The 20,472-nt window shown below is 47.2% G+C and overlaps 1 long non-coding RNA gene across 1 annotated transcript; it reads right to left on the reverse strand.

The window, feature by feature from the left end:
• Positions 1-17,101: 17,101 nt before the first annotated feature.
• On the reverse strand, positions 17,102-20,156 carry LOC147733596 (uncharacterized). The gene is made up of 3 exons (XR_015308739.1): positions 20,058-20,156; positions 19,178-19,303; positions 17,102-17,396 (listed from the first exon to the last, which is right to left on the reverse strand). It is a non-coding gene; the product is annotated as an uncharacterized LOC147733596 (long non-coding RNA).
• Positions 20,157-20,472: the final 316 nt, after the last annotated feature.

The raw sequence follows: 20,472 nt of genomic DNA on the forward strand, positions 1-20,472 counted from the left end.
CTCACTGTCACTCTGCACGCACTCTGCACTCACTGTTTCTGAACGCACTCTGCACTCACTGTCACTCTGCACTCACTGTCACTCTGCACTCACTGTCACTCTGCACTCACTGTCACTCTGCACTCACTGTCACTCTGCACGCACTCTGCACTCTGCACACACTCTGCACTCACTGTTTCTGCACGCACTCTGCACTCACTGTCACTCTGCACTCACTGTCACTCTGCACTCACTGTCACTCTGCACTCACTGTCACTCCGCACTCACTGTCACTCCGCACTCACTGTCACTCTGCACTCACTCTGCACTCACTCTGCACTCACTGTTACTCTGCACGCACTCTGCACTCACTGTCACTCTGCACGCACTCTGCACTCACACATGCAACAGTAATGTAAAGCTCTCAATGGACCTTAATCGGAGCGCGTTTCTGATTTAAAAGGCTGGCATGAAATAAATTAAGCGCATGTAAATTAGAAAGGAAAAAAAAACGAAAAAGCTATTAATATTGGGATAGAGTTTACGACATGCAGAAACCACACAGATTAAAGATGCAATCTGGCTGGGGACAAATGCCCACAGGCAAGACAGCAAACTAGAGAGCGCTAGAGTAAGAGTCTTCAAGGAACAAGAGCGGACGCACCGTAATCTCTTGGTGCTCACAGCTGCTTGGAAACTGTAATCAACGAACACGGGGAAATTCTCCGCATCACTGCCTGTAATTCTCTCCCAGCCTTCCACCAGCCCATCCTCTATGCACGTATGCTCATGTTACGCTTAATAAAATATTGACCTTCTATTCAATAAAAAGTGGTGCTATGTCCTTTATACAGCCACTCCATGTAGGCTCTGCGTCCCCACGCTCCAAGAGAAGCAAGGCACAAAATGTGCACTGCATTCAGAAATAATTTTTTTTTAAACATGCCCTAGCTGCGTAGTTGAGGTTCATTTCCGTCATAATGAAAACAAAAAACCCAACATGAAGATAAATCCTTCAGAAAGAATAACCTTAGCAATTGTGTGCAAATGGTGTGTGATAATTAATAGGAAATGTAATATAATATTAGGAGTGTGCGATATTTGCGTAAATTCTTTTGCAAAAAATACATGGAATTCTTCAATAAGTACACGAAATAACAAAAAAACATCGGTCCAGCATTTGGCAGCTGTTTTGCCATGTACATCCTCGCATTCATTCTTGGATACAAGGACATATTTTGCACTAAGAAAAAGTCGCAAAATCACGCGTGCACGAACAGCATCTGCACACGTTCTCTTTGCAAACCTTGTTTCCTGTGTTTATGCCATGGGATATTGACCCGAACAGAAGCTTCTTTACTTGATCTGGTCACGGTGTAATCACGTAATTGCCATGATTTCATCACAAATGTAAAGCAAATGCCAGAAATTAACTGAGATTACACTGTGTAACAGAAATTTCACCAGGACATACATAAAACCACAGAATTAGCGATAGCATCATAAGCGTGTCCTTTCACTGCAATTGCTTAATCCTCTGCATGTACACGGAAATCATTTGTCAAATATCAGGAAATGTAATCAAATAATGGAACAAAACAATTAAATGGAAAGGATAGCAAGGGTTATGAAAACATGTTCTTTGCTCACATAGATTGATTATGCACTCAGCTGTCTGTTGTACGTGCACCACAATATGCTTACAACGTGTGCAGTCTCCGAAGCTGTACGTCGTTACCGAAAGCACAGTGACAGTCCAGTATGCAAATAAACACAGTGCTAGGTGCTTGTGTGCTGACAAAATGGCCGTCTCTTCATCGCGGGCGCACTCTGGAAGTCAGGCAGCCTTTGTTTGGACGTGGGCGGGGCTCGTCAAAGAAACAGGAAGTAACTGCCGAGGAGGACGTCCGAAACATGCAGGCTTCACGCTGAAGTCCCGGGGCGCTTCAGAGAGACCGGGCGAAAGAGCGAGGGCAGACTGCATGGTAACAGAGGCAACACGGGGCTCCCGAGTGGTGAGGAGACCCCTGCGGCGTGCCAAAAGACGGCCCAGGAACCTGCACACCGAGCCGGTAAGTGAGAGCTTGCAGGCGGGGCGGGGCGGGGGGATTGTCTGTGCGTGTACTCTCGTGTGTGGGCGGCGGCGGCTGGGGGGGCGGGGGCGGCGGCGGCTGGGGGGCGGCGGCGGCGGCGGGCGGGGGGGGGGGCCGCCTGGGGAGGTGTAGTGTGTGTCTGTATGTGTGCGCTAGTGTCTGCCTGCGTGTGCATGTGTTGTGAACAGCCTGCTCTGTGTGTGTGTGTGTAGGTGCGGCGGCGGCGGCGAAGGGGGGGGGAGGGAGGAGGTGTGGCTGTGACTGTGATGTGCGCGGCTGTGATGTGCGCATGCGTGAATGTTGACGCGCGTGCACGCAGCTCAATCCACGCTCGTCACAGTTTTGTGTCCCTCATTCCCCGGTGTCAGGCAGCTATAAGTCTCCGACCCTGGACGCATCCTTCGGATGCGAATTCCAGGGCGAGACCTAAAAAGGGGGTTACAAGAAGGTAAGAGGAAAAAGGGAAAACAGTATCCTAGGCACACAAGACCCACCCAAGGAGTGAAAAAACATATTTCATCCTCTGTTACCCTCACACACCCCTGGGGGTGTCATGCTTCATCATCGGGCGTTTGCTCCTCGTAGGGCCGGCGCTGCAATTCCCTACGGGGCCCCGAAGGGTCTCTTTATCGGAGATCTTTTTAGGACAGCCGGATGGTGCATGTGGGTGTGTGGGGTGGGGGTCCAATGAGGGTAACCAAGTGCGTGCAAAGTGAAAATTAGGTTGAAAAGGGGTAAATATGCAGCAGATGTTTAATATATATACCCTGAGCAGATTTAACTGCCCGATAAAATCTTGTTCCTGTAGGTATACTATCCCCAGGAATCAAGAAGGTCATGGGTCGACATGTTTCGCGCCTCCGTCGCCTTAAGGGTCGTTTGCGCTTCATCAGGACCAGTATTATAAAATTTGTGTGCACGTGAATTAAATTAAAATACCCTCTAAATTCAACAGGGCGGGCGGTAAGGTTGTATACCCGTAGTCTGGCTACAGCTTCATTGTATATACCGCTCCTGTTCAGTACCTAGGAAGAGAGAACATAATAAAACAAAGATATATGCACATCAGTAACAACTTGATGTCATAAAATGTGCCACCAATTAAGCGTGGGCGGAAAATCCGTTCCGCTCGCGGATTTTGCGGATTTTCGGGAAATCCGCAATCCGCGAGATTTGCGGATTTCCCGCAAAATCCGCAAATTCGCACGCAGCGGATTTTTTTGGCGGCGCGCGGCGTTGGTGATACAATTTTTGCGGCGCGCGGCGTTTATCATCGTTTGCCGAGTTGTTTTTTTCGATAGTTTGCGAGTGCTGCGCCATTTTGGATCTTGCTGTGTGATCCCGCGGGAATTGGCGAGCGCGATTACGTCATCGCGGCTTGCCAGCGAGAGTTTGTCAACGCGAGTACGGCGAGATCACGTCTCGCGGTACTTCGCAAATTGCGAGATTTGAGATGCGGCGCGCGAAAATATAAATTTGCAATTCTGCACAAGAAATCCACCAGCAAGCAGCATAAACCTTCTAGAAATGATGATTTTTATGTGAATAACTCCTTAGTTTGACATTTGCCTGCACTTTTTTAGCGAGGAGTCCATTTTGGGGAGGGGGGCAGGGGGGTGGGAGGAAGGAAGTGCCCCATAGTCTTCAACTTCCTGTTCCTGTTCAGCAGGCTCCTCCCAGTGCTTTGTCCATCTCCTGGTCACTTTTCATTCGGATGTGGACCTGGAAGGATTACCTTTTGTGGATGCTGCTGGATCTTTGGATTTGAGGCCTTTTTGACTTTCTTTGGATCACTGTTGGATTAGAAATTTTACAAGTAAGTTTGTTTGGGGCATTACAGTTGCTGCAACTAAAATTTTGGGATTTTCGATTTTTTTGCTGTTTTGGGGCCTTTTCCCAGGGGTACTCAGTGGTGGGTGGACTGATTCTTTCTGTGGGTTGTCTTGAATTTAAACATCATGGAGGCCATAGATGAATTGGGATTGTGCTGATTTTTCTGTGTTTTTCGATTTTTTTTTTTTGTAAAATTTTGTGTTTTTCGATTTTTGACCTGTTGTTGGGGCCTTGACCAGGGGTAGTGAGTGGTGCATGGGGCCTAGTCTTTCTGTGGGCTGTCTTGAATTTAAACATCATGGATGGAATGGGATTGTGCAGATTTTGCAGTGTTTTTCGATTTTTGGGGGTGTTCATGGGGAGGGACATGCCATGTGGCTGGTGGCCATTTTGAGTGCAGCTACAGGCACTGGCCATGTGCTGGCAGGCAAGTGGCCATTTTGAATGCAGGCTTTGTTGTTAGGCCTCCAACCATTTTGCCTACTTTTCAACCTTTATTTATGCCAGGGGTAGTGAGTCTTGCATGGGCCTAGTATTTCTGTGGGTTGTCTTGAATTTAAACATCATGGAGGCCATAGATGAATTGGGATTGTGCTGATTTTTCTGTGTTTTTCGTTTTTTTTTTTTTGTAAAATTTTGTGTTTTTCGATTTTTGACCTGTTGTTGGGGCCTTGACCAGGGGTAGTGAGTGGTGCATGGGGCCTAGTCTTTCTGTGGGCTGTCTTGAATTTAAACATCATGGATGGAATGGGATTGTGCTGATTTTGCAGTGTTTTTCGATTTTTGGGGGTGTTCATGGGGAGGGACATGCCATGTGGCTGGTGGCCATTTTGAGTGCAGCTACAGGCACTTGCCATGTGCTGGCAGGCAAGTGGCCATTTTGAATGCAGGCTTTGTTGTTAGGCCTCCAACCATTTTGCCTACTTTTCAACCTTTATTTATGCCAGGGGTAGTGAGTCTTGCATGGGCCTAGTATTTCTGTGGGTTGTCTTGAATTTAAACATCATGGAGGCCATAGATGAATTGGGATTGTGCTGATTTTTCTGTGTTTTTCGATTTTTTTTTTTTGTAAAATTTTGTGTTTTTCGATTTTTGACCTGTTGTTGGGGCCTTGACCAGGGGTAGTGAGTGGTGCATGGGGCCTAGTCTTTCTGTGGGCTGTCTTGAATTTAAACATCATGGATGGAATGGGATTGTGCTGATTTTGCAGTGTTTTTCGATTTTTGGGGGTGTTCATGGGGAGGGACATGCCATGTGGCTGGTGGCCATTTTGAGTGCAGCTACAGGCACTGGCCATGTGCTGGCAGGCAAGTGGCCATTTTGAATGCAGGCTTTGTTGTTAGGCCTCCAACCATTTTGCCTACTTTTCAACCTTTATTTATGCCAGGGGTAGTGAGTCTTGCATGGGCCTAGTATTTCTGTGGGTTGTCTTGAATTTAAACATCATGGAGGCCATAGATGAATTGGGATTGTGCTGATTTTTCTGTGTTTTTCGATTTTTTTTTTTGTAAAATTTTGTGTTTTTCGATTTTTGACCTGTTGTTGGGGCCTTGACCAGGGGTAGTGAGTGGTGCATGGGGCCTAGTCTTTCTGTGGGCTGTCTTGAATTTAAACATCATGGATGGAATGGGATTGTGCTGATTTTGCAGTGTTTTTCGATTTTTGGGGGTGTTCATGGGGAGGGACATGCCATGTGGCTGGTGGCCATTTTGAGTGCAGCTACAGGCACTGGCCATGTGCTGGCAGGCAAGTGGCCATTTTGAATGCAGGCTTTGTTGTTAGGCCTCCAACCATTTTGCCTACTTTTCAACCTTTATTTATGCCAGGGGTAGTGAGTCTTGCATGGGCCTAGTATTTCTGTGGGTTGTCTTGAATTTAAACATCATGGAGGCCATAGATGAATTGGGATTGTGCTGATTTTTCTGTGTTTTTCGATTTTTTTTTTTTGTACAATTTTGTGTTTTTCGATTTTTGACCTGTTGTTGGGGCCTTGACCAGGGGTAGTGAGTGGTGCATGGGGCCTAGTCTTTCTGTGGGCTGTCTTGAATTTAAACATCATGGATGGAATGGGATTGTGCTGATTTTGCAGTGTTTTTCGATTTTTGGGGGTGTTCATGGGGAGGGACATGCCATGTGGCTGGTGGCCATTTTGAGTGCAGCTACAGGCACTGGCCATGTGCTGGCAGGCAAGTGGCCATTTTGAATGCAGGCTTTGTTGTTAGGCCTCCAACCATTTTGCCTACTTTTCAACCTTTATTTATGCCAGGGGTAGTGAGTCTTGCATGGGCCTAGTATTTCTGTGGGTTGTCTTGAATTTAAACATCATGGAGGCCATAGATGAATTGGGATTGTGCTGATTTTTCTGTGTTTTTCGATTTTTTTTTGTGTAAAATTTTGTGTTTTTCGATTTTTGACCTGTTGTTGGGGCCTTGACCAGGGGTAGTGAGTGGTGCATGGGGCCTAGTCTTTCTGTGGGCTGTCTTGAATTTAAACATCATGGATGGAATGGGATTGTGCTGATTTTGCAGTGTTTTTCGATTTTTGGGGGTGTTCATGGGGAGGGACATGCCATGTGGCTGGTGGCCATTTTGAGTGCAGCTACAGGCACTGGCCATGTGCTGGCAGGCAAGTGGCCATTTTGAATGCAGGCTTTGTTGTTAGGCCTCCAACCATTTTGCCTACTTTTCAACCTTTATTTATGCCAGGGGTAGTGAGTCTTGCATGGGCCTAGTATTTCTGTGGGTTGTCTTGAATTTAAACATCATGGAGGCCATAGATGAATTGGGATTGTGCTGATTTTTCTGTGTTTTTCGATTTTTTTTTGTGTAAAATTTTGTGTTTTTCGATTTTTGACCTGTTGTTGGGGCCTTGACCAGGGGTAGTGAGTGGTGCATGGGGCCTAGTCTTTCTGTGGGCTGTCTTGAATTTAAACATCATGGATGGAATGGGATTGTGCTGATTTTGCAGTGTTTTTCGATTTTTGGGGGTGTTCATGGGGAGGGACATGCCATGTGGCTGGTGGCCATTTTGAGTGCAGCTACAGGCACTGGCCATGTGCTGGCAGGCAAGTGGCCATTTTGAATGCAGGCTTTGTTGTTAGGCCTCCAACCATTTTGCCTACTTTTCAACCTTTATTTATGCCAGGGGTAGTGAGTCTTGCATGGGCCTAGTATTTCTGTGGGTTGTCTTGAATTTAAACATCATGGAGGCCATAGATGAATTGGGATTGTGCTGATTTTTCTGTGTTTTTCGATTTTTTTTTTTTGTACAATTTTGTGTTTTTCGATTTTTGACCTGTTGTTGGGGCCTTTTCACCAGGGGTATTTGAGTCTAGCATGGGCCTAGTCTTTCTGTGGGCTGTCTTGAATTTAAACATCATGGAGGCCATGGATGGAATAGGATTGTGCTGATTTTGCAGTGTTTTTCGATTTTTGGGGGTGTTCATGGGGAGGGACATGCCATGTGGCTGGTGGCCATTTTGAGTGCAGCTACAGGCACTGGCCATGTGCTTGGCAGGCAAGTGGCCATTTTGAATGCAGGCTTTGTTGTTAGGCCTCCAACCATTTTGCCTACTTTTCAACCTTTATTTATGCCCAGGGGTAGTGAGTCTTGCATGGGCCTAGTCTTTCTGTGGGTTGTCTTGAATTTAAACATTATGGAGGGCATGGATGGATTGGGATTGTGCTGATTTTGCAGTGTTTTTCGATTTTTTTGTGCTCTATAACTGAACTGATGTTCCTCTGTCTTCCATTTTTTTTAGGTGCACAAGACTCAAGAGAACCACCAGTGCCAGGAAGAAGTCCTGCAGCGGTGTGTGTGTGCAGCATAACGTCACGCGACGTCACGTCTGGCCTCAGACAACTCTACAATTCGTGCAACTGCGGCCTGCTGTCTGACCTGCTCTGAAGAAGATGGCCCCAAAGAAAGTTCTCCGTAGCTCCTCTAGCAAGAAAGTTGCTAGTAAGGAGCAGAAGAAGCAAGTTACCAAGGAGGCTGGTGTGTCACCCGCCACTTTTTTTGGGAGCAAAAGAAAAAGTACGCCTGCAGCAGCAGGATCTGCTGGGGACCAACCTGAGAGCAGCACCCCTGCTCCATTGGGTTCAGTGCCTCCACCACCACGCCAACTTAAGTCAAAGCCCTTGAGTGCTTCAGAGGCAGTCAGTGTACTTCTCCAATCACCATCGACCAGTGATGTTGGCTCATCGCAAGAAAGTAGCAGCAATGTCCCTGAATCAACACAGGTTGTTGTAACTCATCTGACAAGTGTTGAACAACCACAGCCGCAACAACAACACCATGTGCAAGTACACGCCCAAGTACATGTGGAAGGAGAGGCAGCAAAAGGAGATGCGCAAGCAAAGGTGCATGGACGTTCACAAGTGCCCACAATAGTTGTTCCTCCCGAAGTAGGGGCACATTTGGAAATCGACAATGAAGCTGAGGTATCATTGGAAGCCACTCCTCCTGATGATCATTCATTGTCTTCCACATCCCTAGCAAGGAAAAGATCAAGGGGGGTGTCTACATCTTCTTCAAGCCCACCTCGTTCTGGTGCAAGTGATCTGTCTTGGGAACCACGACAACTGCGGTCTGACAGTGAGGCAGAGGCACACCATGATCTGCCACCGGTACCTAAGCGTAAAAGGAAGGTCGTCCAAAAACTCAAACCTATGGAGTGTGATGAGGCTCAACAAGAAGTGACAGATACTGCTGGTGATGAAGCCTCTCACGATGACGACGAGGCAGTCATCACAAAGGTCACTGCAGCCCCACCGGGCATGCAGCAAAGAGACATTTTGACCCTATCCCGAGAAGCTGCTGAGCGTGATGATGATGTCGGCGAGGAGGCAATGGAAATGGAATCATTAGATTTGGAGTTAAGTAGTACACCAAAACCTACCGCTTCCATATTTCTTCCTCGCAAGAAGGTACCCACCTCGTCCTCGACCTCAATTCGTGGTGGTGAAAGTGCAAAACGTACTGAAGTTCGGCAATCCACATCCTCCACTTCATCTGTCATTAGCAGCAGGACCACCACCACCAGTATCGACGCCTCCTCCGGCGGCGGCCCCCGAAGACATTTCAAGTCTCCAGTTTGGGACTTCTTTAGTGTTTGCCCAAAAAAGGAAAACGTAGCCATTTGTAGCCTTTGTAAGCTTCGATATAGTCGTGGTAAGCTTGGTTCTAACTATGGTACCGGAGGCCAGAGAGGTCATCTTGAGAGAAGGCACCCTGTCGAATGGTTTCCGCACCTAGAGGCGGTCAAGAAAGCCGGAATTGCACGTAATGAAAACGTTGATTTGTCATCTGCTGATGACGAGGAGGTAGAAGAAGACGATCCAAACACTTCACTTACACCCAGTTCCCATGTCAGCAGCACACCCCATGGGAGCCACACTAAGAGTGTGGGAGAGAGTGAGACATCAATGCGGAAAAGTTCATCAGCGAGCGTAACTGGGTCGAAGAGATCATCATCCCGTAAATCATTGGTCCAGGGCAACATTAAAAAGATGTTGTTTACAGAAGCGCAATATGAACGCAACCACCCAATGACCCGTCTGTATAACACTAAGCTGGCTAAAATGCTAGCTCTGGACCTTCTCCCTTTTTCTTTTGTCGAAGGGGTTGGTTTTCTAGAATTAGTGGCAGCGCTCTGCCCTAAATGGAAGGTTCCTAGCCGGTTCTATTTTGCCCGAGTTGCGGTTCCAGCACTACATGAAGATGTTCTGAAGGCGATTGGGGCAGCTTTGCAGAAGAGTGCTGTTCACACTATACATCTGACAACAGACATGTGGAGCAGTGGCGCAGGCGCTGATTACATGTGCATCACTGCACACTGGGTCTCTTTTTCAGGGGCTAAAGCAAAGCTAAACTCAGGTGTTGACACTAACATTGTTTTTAAAGGTGCTCGGAAACATGCAACACTAGCCATGTTTGGTTTGGAGAAACGTCACACAGCAGAAAACATTTTGGATGTCTTTAACACAAAGGTCCTTAACTGTCTGTCCCCACTAAAACGCAAGGTTGGTTATGTTTCCACGGACAATGGCTCCAATATAGTTAAGGCCATGAGGGACGGTTACTATTTCAGAGTGCCGTGTTTGGCGCACTGTATAAACCTGGTTGTCCAAAAATTCTTGGGTAATAAACTCAGTGCAGCGTCCAGTGTATTGGAGAACTGCCGAAAAATTTGCAAGCATTTCAGGCATTCTTTTAAGGCCCGCAAGCAGCTGAGGAGCATGCTATATCAATGTCAAATGCCAGTGAAAGCACTCATCCAGGAGGTGGTAACACGTTGGAACTCAACCTTCTACATGCTTGAGCGTCTGTATGAGCAGTATACGCAACTCGATCAATATTTCTTGAAAGAGGGTATAGAGGAGCTGAGGATGGGTGGGCCGCAATGGAACATAGTTGAAAGCCTAACACGCATGCTTCGTCCTTTTGAGGTCTTCACGCGTGCAGTCAGCAAGGAGGACTCTAATTTGGGAAAAGCTATCCCATTGTTGTACATGCTGGAGGACCAACTGAAGGAGGTGTGTTCTGTGTTTCGAAAAGATGACAAAAAGAAAGGCTCTTCTTTGCTTCTGGCTGAGCAATTATTAGAGCTCCTACAAGGTGATGAACGTCTTCAAAAGATCCACTCAGAACAGCATTACATTTGTGCTACTATTCTGGATCCACGCTACAAAAAGGCGCTGGCAGGCAGAGCATTCTTTTCTTTTGCTGATGAAGATGTTACAAAGTACAAACGTTGGCTAGCCTTGTCAGCCAAGAAGTTTGAAACAGAACGGCTGGAAATTGAAGGAAATGGCAGTACATCAGCAGGCCATCCCCAGTCAAAACAATCCACTTCTGCACCTGTGGCTGTGGCACAAGTGACCTCTCAGCCGTTAAAGACACCGGCAACCGCATCATCTGCACGAAAGACAGCAGAAACATTGGAGGCTGAAGAGGATTGGCTAGCTCTGCGTGGGTTTGGTTCTCAAAAGGCCAGAGGCACAGCAAGAGCTACGCAAAGTGGAGGAACCTTGGAGGAGGACCTTGAGTCGATGGTGAAGGACTATCTGAATGACTCCACAGAGGTCTATGTTAATTCTGACCCATTGGCGTATTGGCATGGGAAAAAAGAATTGTGGCCACAGCTCACCAACCTGGCTTTAAACTACTTGTCTTGCCCACTCGCAAGTGTGTCTTCTGAACGGGTTTTCAGTGCGGCTGGTGGGATTGTAACTCCCAAACGGAGCCGCCTCTCGCCCAAAAATGTGGAGAGGTTAACAATGATCAAGATGAATCAGCACCTCATACCACCAGATATAAGAGTACGAGAGAGCGTGCCGGATGAAGAGGAGGTGGCCAGCACCATAGATGAGGGAATTTCTACTCTGTCAGGTGGCACTGACCTCACCCGGGCTGAATTCGCAGAGTATGATGACGAAGCCTTATTCTTATTCCTGGACCGTGATTCCGACTTCGAGCCCTGAAAATGAGACAACGAATCAATAACTTTCTTTTTCATCCTTATTCACTTTTATTCCTGTGTGTCTGTCTTTCTTTGTTGTGCACAGTTAATATAATTCAAACTTTAATCAGATTATCACAAAGACAAGCCCATCAGCAGAACTGTCTTCACTTGTTTGCTAATTTATTTGAAGGTGCCGCAGTCTGCATTCCTCAGGTTCACAAGTTCAGAAGAACATGCTCCTCTATCCTCCTCCTCCAGACTCCTATTTCCATCAAAGCAGAGGGCTGGTTTACGCCCAATGAAGAAAGACTCAGCACTTGTGGGGGTGTTGTTCTACCTCTTTGCAGGTGAGTTGACGGGTCTGGGGCCATTGCTGGGAAGCACTAAAAGTGGTTTGTGCCAAATCCGAGGCGGAAATTTTTTTGTGTTTTTGATGACTTGCTTGCCTTTGAGGTGCTCTTAGGGGGGGTTCCGTCTGTTTGTGGGTGAGTTTCATGGTCTGAGAGCATTGCTGGGACACTCTAATCTTGATTGCATTTGCTTTTCAGGAAATCCGTCGTGCCAACCCCGACTTATGGCCTAGCTACGCAGCGCGTTTGGACCGAAGGCCCAGAAATATTGCAAGTATGAGATTTTGCTTTTGGCCTGTTTGGGGGTGTTATGCTTCTTGGCGGGTGGGTTGCCGGGTCTTGGGGCATTCCTGGGAAGGTCTAATACCGGGTAGAAGTGGTTGGGACAAAATCCAGGCCGATTTTTTTTGGGCTATTTCAGACATTTTGCTCTATGTAGCGTTTTCGGGGGCCTGTTTGGGGGGCTTGCTGGTGTTTGCGGGTGAGTTTCGTGGTCTGGGAGCACTGCTGGGACACTCTAATCTTGATTGCATTTGCTTTTCAGGAAATCCGTCGTGCCAACCCCGACTTATGGCCTAGCTACGCAGCGCGTTTGGACCGAAGGCCCAGAAATATTGCAAGTATGAGATTTTGCTTTTGGCCTGTTTGGGGGTGTTATGCTTCTTGGCGGGTGGGTTGCCGGGTCTTGGGGCATTCCTGGGAAGGTCTAATACCGGGTAGAAGTGGTTGGGACAAAATCCAGGCCGATTTTTTTTGGGCTATTTCAGACATTTTGCTCTATGTAGCGTTTTCGGGGGCCTGTTTGGGGGGCTTCCTGGTGTTTGCGGGTGAGTTTCGTGGTCTGGGAGCACTGCTGGGACACTCTAATCTTGATTGCATTTGCTTTTCAGGAAATCCGTCGTGCCAACCCCGACTTATGGCCTAGCTACGCAGCGCGTTTGGACCGAAGGCCCAGAAATATTGCAAGTATGAGATTTTGCTTTTGGCCTGTTTGGGGGTGTTATGCTTCTTGGCGGGTGGGTTGCCGGGTCTTGGGGCATTCCTGGGAAGGTCTAATACCGGGTAGAAGTGGTTGGGACAAAATCCAGGCCGATTTTTTTTGGGCTATTTCAGACATTTTGCTCTATGTAGCGTTTTCGGGGGCCTGTTTGGGGGGCTTGCTGGTGTTTGCGGGTGAGTTTCGTGGTCTGGGAGCACTGCTGGGACACTCTAATCTTGATTGCATTTGCTTTTCAGGAAATCCGTCGTGCCAACCCCGACTTATGGCCTAGCTACGCAGCGCGTTTGGACCGAAGGCCCAGAAATATTGCAAGTATGAGATTTTGCTTTTGGCCTGTTTGGGGGTGTTATGCTTCTTGGCGGGTGGGTTGCCGGGTCTTGGGGCATTCCTGGGAAGGTCTAATACCGGGTAGAAGTGGTTGGGACAAAATCCAGGCCGATTTTTTTTGGGCTATTTCAGACATTTTGCTCTATGTAGCGTTTTCGGGGGCCTGTTTGGGGGGCTTCCTGGTGTTTGCGGGTGAGTTTCGTGGTCTGGGAGCACTGCTGGGACACTCTAATCTTGATTGCATTTGCTTTTCAGGAAATCCGTCGTGCCAACCCCGACTTATGGCCTAGCTACGCAGCGCGTTTGGACCGAAGGCCCAGAAATATTGCAAGTATGAGATTTTGCTTTTGGCCTGTTTGGGGGTGTTATGCTTCTTGGCGGGTGGGTTGCCGGGTCTTGGGGCATTCCTGGGAAGGTCTAATACCGGGTAGAAGTGGTTGGGACAAAATCCAGGCCGATTTTTTTTGGGCTATTTCAGACATTTTGCTCTATGTAGCGTTTTCGGGGGCCTGTTTGGGGGGCTTGCTGGTGTTTGCGGGTGAGTTTCGTGGTCTGGGAGCACTGCTGGGACACTCTAATCTTGATTGCATTTGCTTTTCAGGAAATCCGTCGTGCCAACCCCGACTTATGGCCTAGCTACGCAGCGCGTTTGGACCGAAGGCCCAGAAATATTGCAAGTATGAGATTTTGCTTTTGGCCTGTTTGGGGGTGTTATGCTTCTTGGCGGGTGGGTTGCCGGGTCTTGGGGCATTCCTGGGAAGGTCTAATACCGGGTAGAAGTGGTTGGGACAAAATCCAGGCCGATTTTTTTTTGGGCTATTTCTGACATTTTGCTCTATGTAGCGTTTTCGGGGGCCTGTTTGGGGGGCTTCCTGGTGTTTGCGGGTGAGTTTCGTGGTGTGGGAGCACTGCTGGCTATATATACTTTACTTTGCAAGAGGTTTGAAGCAAATCCATGGTGGCTGAGGGGACTTAGGGCCTAGCTGCAGAGCGCGCGCGGAGTGATTTGGGAAATTTGTGAAAAAGTGACTAAGTCCCCATTTTTGTACTTTTGCTCTTTGGCTGTTTGGGGGTCTTCTACTCGTTTTCTCCTGGGTTGACGGCTCTGGGGCCATTGCTGGGAAGCTCTAATACCGGATAAAAGTGTTTTGGACCAAATCCCAGGCGGAATTTTTTTTGTGTTTTTGATGACTTGCTTGCCTTTGAGGTGCTCTTAGGGGGGGTTCCGTCTGTTTGCGGGTGAGTTTCGTGGTCTGGGAGCACTGCTGGGACACTCTAATCTTGATTGCATTTGCTTTTCAGGAAATCCGTCGTGCCAACCCCGACTTATGGCCTAGCTACGCAGCGCGTTTGGACCGAAGGCCCAGAAATATTGCAAGTATGAGATTTTGCTTTTGGCCTGTTTGGGGGTGTTATGCTTCTTGGCGGGTGGGTTGCCGGGTCTTGGGGCATTCCTGGGAAGGTCTAATACCGGGTAGAAGTGGTTGGGACAAAATCCGCGCGGAAAAGCCTTTAGTTTTGGCACTTTTTGTAACTTAGGGTTCGTTAGGGTTAGCCCTAGCAGCAGGATTGCATGTGTATCGGGGTGTTCTAGATTTTTCAAACTGAGTTCTGGGGTCTTAGAGCACTCGTGAGAATGTGTAATTTTGGTTGCAAGTCATTTGAAGAAAATCCATGGTGGGAAAGGGGGGATTTGGCATAGTTAAAGAAAGCCTTTGCCACTATTCTTAACTTAGGGTTCGTTAGGGTTAGCAGTATTTCTATTGCATGTGTTTGAGTGGGGGGGATTTCGAGTCTTGGAGCGATGCTGGCTATGGCTACTTTTGCTTGGTTGCTTGCAAGTGGTTTGAATACAATCCACGGGGGGTAATGGGTAATTAGGGTACTTCGGCCTACTTTTACTTTCAAAGTAAGTTTTGTCTCCAGTTTTCTGCTAGGCCTCGTTTTTTGGGTGGGAGCACTGCTAGGAAGATCTATTTTTGTTCTAAAACACAGTTTACAGTACACCTAGCTTGAGGGGCAAGATCCGCTACATTAATTTGCCCATACTTACTTATCCTTCAAAAGGTGACTCAGAGTACGCACTTTCAAAAACATTGTACTGTCTGTCTACTAGGAAAAACAAATTGTGACTTTTTGCACTCCACAGCCTACATACCTTATATTTATTTATCAGTGGTGTTGTAATATTATATCACTTCCTGTTTTTCGTTGAATAATTACAGGCCGGGTTTCAGTCTCTGCAATGGGGAAAAAAGGATGGAGTCAGGCTTCACAGTAGCGAGCCACAATTCAGCATCAGGCAGGCAGTGGACAGGGTGTCTTCTGGTGACCAACATCGGTGGACGAAGCGTCGGCTGCAATGGAGGAGTGCCGCTAATAGGAGGATTTTTTTTCTGCGGGCAACTTACTTACCACTTCCAACAGGACCACTACAACCACATAGATACAGTATCCCTTGCCTTTTTCTCTGACTGTGACTGCATTTCTTTGCTCTCTCTCGGCTTCTACATTGATCCCTTAACACATCACTTAGTCCACTCCACTATCTGCACCACACATAGTCATTTGTAAGTGCTCCTACGTAATTCGCAAGTCGCAGCACGCCCCAGGCCGTAGAGGACTGGGATGGCCCCAATGATGAAGCATGTCACCAAGGGGCAACCCTGGTGAGTGAGGGGACACCTAGAAAAAAAGCAATTTCTCCTTTTCTATCTACTATACCTTCTGTCAGGTTACGCAGCCCCTAAGCGCCTACCGTACTATGAAACTACATTTCCCATGAGTAGGCGGGAGACTTGCAGACTATTTAGTGAGACTATATGAGAGTACCCTTGTATGTTAGGACATCACTTCACTGATGCCTGTCTTGTCTTCTCTTACAGGTATCCTTTCCCTGCTGACCCTACCTTTACCCATCCCACATTTTTTATTTTAGTTTGTTATTTTTCTCCCTCGCCTAATGCCTCGAACACCCTGTGTTTACACTTCTGGGTGTTGGTGACATTTGGAGGTGGAACCATATTTGCATCGACTGGATCACGGGGAGTAAACGTGACACCTTCCAGACCAACCCCATTGAGTGTTGTTGTGAATGGATTTATAGTGACCAGCAAGGCTCTCGGGTATCTGGCTACAGAGACCTTATGTTGAATATAGTTATCAATAATTCCACACAGGCCCTGTACTGTCGCATTCTTTCTTTCCACAGTTGTCGATGATATATTCTTACTCTGCTTGACAAAGAACCATTGCTAATGTGAAAGAACTTCAACCGAATTAGTAGTTATACTTTACCATTTGTTAGGCTACAATGTGGCACTGCTCTACTGTACTTCTGTCACCTGCTATATTCTCAGTTGTACCGTTGAATTGCTCAGGAGGACAAACCAGATTTCATTTTCTTTTTTTTCATAGGCATGCAACTGCCACTGTGTCACACCACTACTACCACCGCTATGAGGAAATTTTATCCGACCAAGATTGCCAACGTTATTCGGTGTTTCCCGTGGAGCCAGCCCTGGGCCTAGCCCTACTTTCAAACACAAATTACAGGTAAGATAAGCGTTTGGTGGTTTGGGGGTATAATGGAGTATTAGTACGAGAGACGAGAGCCTGAAGGTAGTACTACTAAAGTCCTAGGACTCTTGGATTCACTTCACTTAGTCTGTGAGAGGCACTTAGTGTTGAAAACATTTGGGCATTTACACTTAAAGGAAGAAAATGGAACTAAGCTTTCAGGAAAACAGTCAACGTTAAACCCCCACCCACCAGGCAAGCAGTAAAAAACAGGTATGCTCAGATAAAGTTTGAAAAAGTATATTTATATCCCTAACAAAATAATCTCCCGCAAGACCCTCCCTAACCCCAACGATTGTCCTTCAAAAGTCCCCAAAAACCCAACTCCCAATTCCCACCCCCCAAAAGTCTCTAAAAAAGGGGCAAGGGACACTATGGGTGGATGCTGTTCACTTTTTGGGCCAGGGCATCATGCTCCTCGCGGAGCAAGGCGAGCTCCTGCTGAAGGCGGGACACCATCAGGGTGGTGCGGCGCAGGCGTGCCTTCACTGCCTTGCAGGTGCAAGGCCTGTGAGAAGCAGCTGTTGGCCTTGCTGCTCGGCGGTGGCGTTTGCCTTTGGCAGCCCGGCTCAGTCTCGGTGGACCACTGTGCTGGGTCACGGTGGCAGCCGGTGAGGCCACGGAGGACGACGTTGTCGTTGTTGTCGACCGCACACTTTCCACGTCCTCCAGGGCCACCAGCCGCCGATATTCCGCAACAGTGGCCTCGATTCTCCGTTGCCGGGCCGCTCTAGCCAGCTCCTTCCTCCTTGTTCGTTTGGAAGGAGAACCTATATGAAGAAAGAAAGACATAGTCTGTAACCAATGCTCTTTAAGATTAACTCAATCATTCAGCAGAAATGTGTGCTGCAGTACAACTAGCAACTTGCAAGCGCATTACATAACTATTGAGGCCAGTATCTATCTAACCTCACACTTCTTCATCCTTGCTCTAACATTAGTGGGAGTTTAAGGAACAAATTCTATGAGCACTGTGGACTTCCATTGGAGTCGACTATGAAAGTACACCAGTCTTATTCTTCTTCTTGTCTCTTGTTTTGGAAAATTGGTACGTTATTTTCTGCAAGCCGGCATAATGCCAGCGCGGTAAACTTGCACCCGAGAAAAAGAGACGCACGCCATGAGGAGTGACCTAGACTTGCGTTGCCGTTGCGTTACTGTACCCGTCCAGTACATGCAGGTGGTGAATCTCTTACTTTTCTATTACGGGTGGCACTGAGAATACTCTGTTACAACTCAAGGGCTACTGCTTAATTAATTTAACTTTCACCCTACAGTGGAAATGAGTACTAGAAATGGAAAATTGAAGAAGATAAATAATCTGATTATCTATCACTTCACATGGGATGTTTTTGCTTATATATGGGATGACTTTAGGTGCTTTGCTTTTTATTGAGTGACAGGCAGTGATACATCCACACATGAATGACTGAGTACTACTAAACTTATTAAGAGAGGTAGGGAGTGGCCACCATAATAGTGCTTGCAATACAAACTACTGCTACTATTTATGGTAGTATTTGGACAAAATTAAAAGTTCTTTTCCTTGCCTTTCCTACACTGGAACGGACGTGCGGGTGCAGTGTTAGTGTTACATGCTCTTCAAAGTTACACTTAGTTCATCCACTGACCGTCTACTCTCTCTAGATCATGGGTACTCACAAACTTTCTCTCAGGGGCTACATTTACAGTGTAGTTTGGGGCCGAGGGCCGCACTGGTGGGGGCGGAGTCAGAGGGGGCGGGGCTAAAGCAAAACGATAACTTGTGACCATGAGGTTGCACACAGGTCCCTGCAGCAGATGCCCTCATCCACTGAGCCACCAGACCCAGCATTTACATACATCTCTCTCCCTCCTGCTGTCCCTCCTGCCCTCCCTCCATCTCTCTCTCCCTCCTGCCCTCCCTCTCCCTCTGTCATCTCACTGTGTGTGTGTCTATCTGTGTCAGCCTTCAGCCCGGGTTGAGACCGCTTCCTCAACGCGCACACACAGACAACAACACCAAAGTACTTAACAGGTCTTTAAAAGACCATTAACATATTATTGAGGCTTTGTTTGTTTTAGCGCCCCTGCTTCTCCACCCTGACAATCACTGCTTGCCCGGCCCCACAGAGCAGAGGCTTAGTTCTATTTCACCTCTTTGTGGCCTTGCATCTCCACTCTGCTCTGTGGGGGCCGGGGGAGCAGTGATTGTCAGAGTGGAGATGCAGGGGCGCTAACAGGTGAAATACAAAAAAGCCTCTGCTCTGTGGGGGCCGGGGGAGCAGTGATTGTCTGCAAGGTCAGCGCACCGCCAACGAAGGCTTGCCGGGCCACCACCGGCCCGCGGGCCGTACTAGGAGTACCCCTGCTCTAGATACACATATGCTATCTAAGAGTCAGATAGTAGCATGATCCAGGTATATGGACACATACAGTTTCTGTGTCACCCACCCAGGCTGTTGTCCTTCCACCCATCATTGCTTCATCATTCACCCAGCCATGCATCTCATATTCTTGCCTTCCCAGCTAGTCTTCAATCTCAATAAGTAAGGAATATATAAGAGCTTACCTCTGGCCGCCACCACCGTCTCAACTCTCACATCCGGCGCCGCCGCCTCCTCCCCTGATGATGAATTGCCCTCCGCCTCCGTGTCGAGCACCACCACCACACTGGCCCCGCCACCAGATGTTCCACCTACAAAGTACATTTAAGAATCTTAGAATAAAGCACTCACTAGTCACTAGTATTTGGTCTAGGAATGAAGACATGTGAAAACAATGTAATTTGTGACTGTCTACGTTAAAGTTAAAAAAAATGTCCCTTTTTCCAGGGAAGGTTGTCTTGCTGCACTTTTTGGCACAACTGATGAAGGCTGATTTTTTAACACGCACCATTTTTCTCCACACAGACAGAAGATGGACTTCTAACAACAAGATCAAGTTGAAACCAGGTGAGAGCTCGGCTCGACCACAAGAAATGTCTTCAATTAATCGTCAGCACTAACCACTTTTCCATTATCAGTTAAACGTTTAGTTTTATTATGACTTCATTTTAATAAATGTGTTTACTTTTAATAAAGCTTTTAAATTTAAATACAATCTGTGTTTTTTGGTCCTCCAGACTAGAGTGACTGAACGAAAGGTTTTGCAATTTTTGCAAGCATGAGTCCAGATAGAACACTTCAAAAGACATTATGGACAATCCCAGAGGACTGCACTAAGTTGATAGAGCTATTGCTGACTAGAATCATGGGAGTTTCGCCAACCGTGCAATCTTAGTTAGCTACACAGACAGACTAATAAGAATAATCTAGTAATACCACAGGGAGTCATAGTAGAGGCAGGATAAGAATTTAGATACAGTCTACAAGAAGAGCAAAGACAATTTTGAAAAAATTCAAATGAGGAACGCTAGGAAAAATAGGTACTAGTCTAAAATGAAAACTTACTGGGGCCAGCAGAGGAGCCCTCGCCTGCCCGATCCTGGCCCTGTTGATGAACAGCATCCGCCGCCTGCTGCTCCTGTGTCCTCCTCTCGCCCCTGGGGGGAGCTGACGTACAACATGAAAGAAAGAACAGAAAACATGGATGATTGTTGCTTGTCAATGTCAACCAAATCAAACATTTCAAAAGAACAATAACAAAATATTTCCGCGAAATTATATTGATTATGGTTACTTTTTATTTATTTGCGGACCTGTGACTTCGAAAGTCACGTAACTCACTAAACAAAGTACTGAAACGTTCACCTAGGACTGGCAGGCAGCAGTCCGCAGGCAAGACGCAAAGTGACAGACAAACTCCATTGTGATTTCAGTCAGATCAGTGACAACACTAACAGTTGCCTGCTACATTACCAGTCAT

This window comes from Lissotriton vulgaris, chromosome 2_1, assembly GCF_964263255.1.
Source record: "Lissotriton vulgaris chromosome 2_1, aLisVul1.2, whole genome shotgun sequence".
NCBI classification, from domain to species: domain Eukaryota; kingdom Metazoa; phylum Chordata; class Amphibia; order Caudata; family Salamandridae; genus Lissotriton; species Lissotriton vulgaris.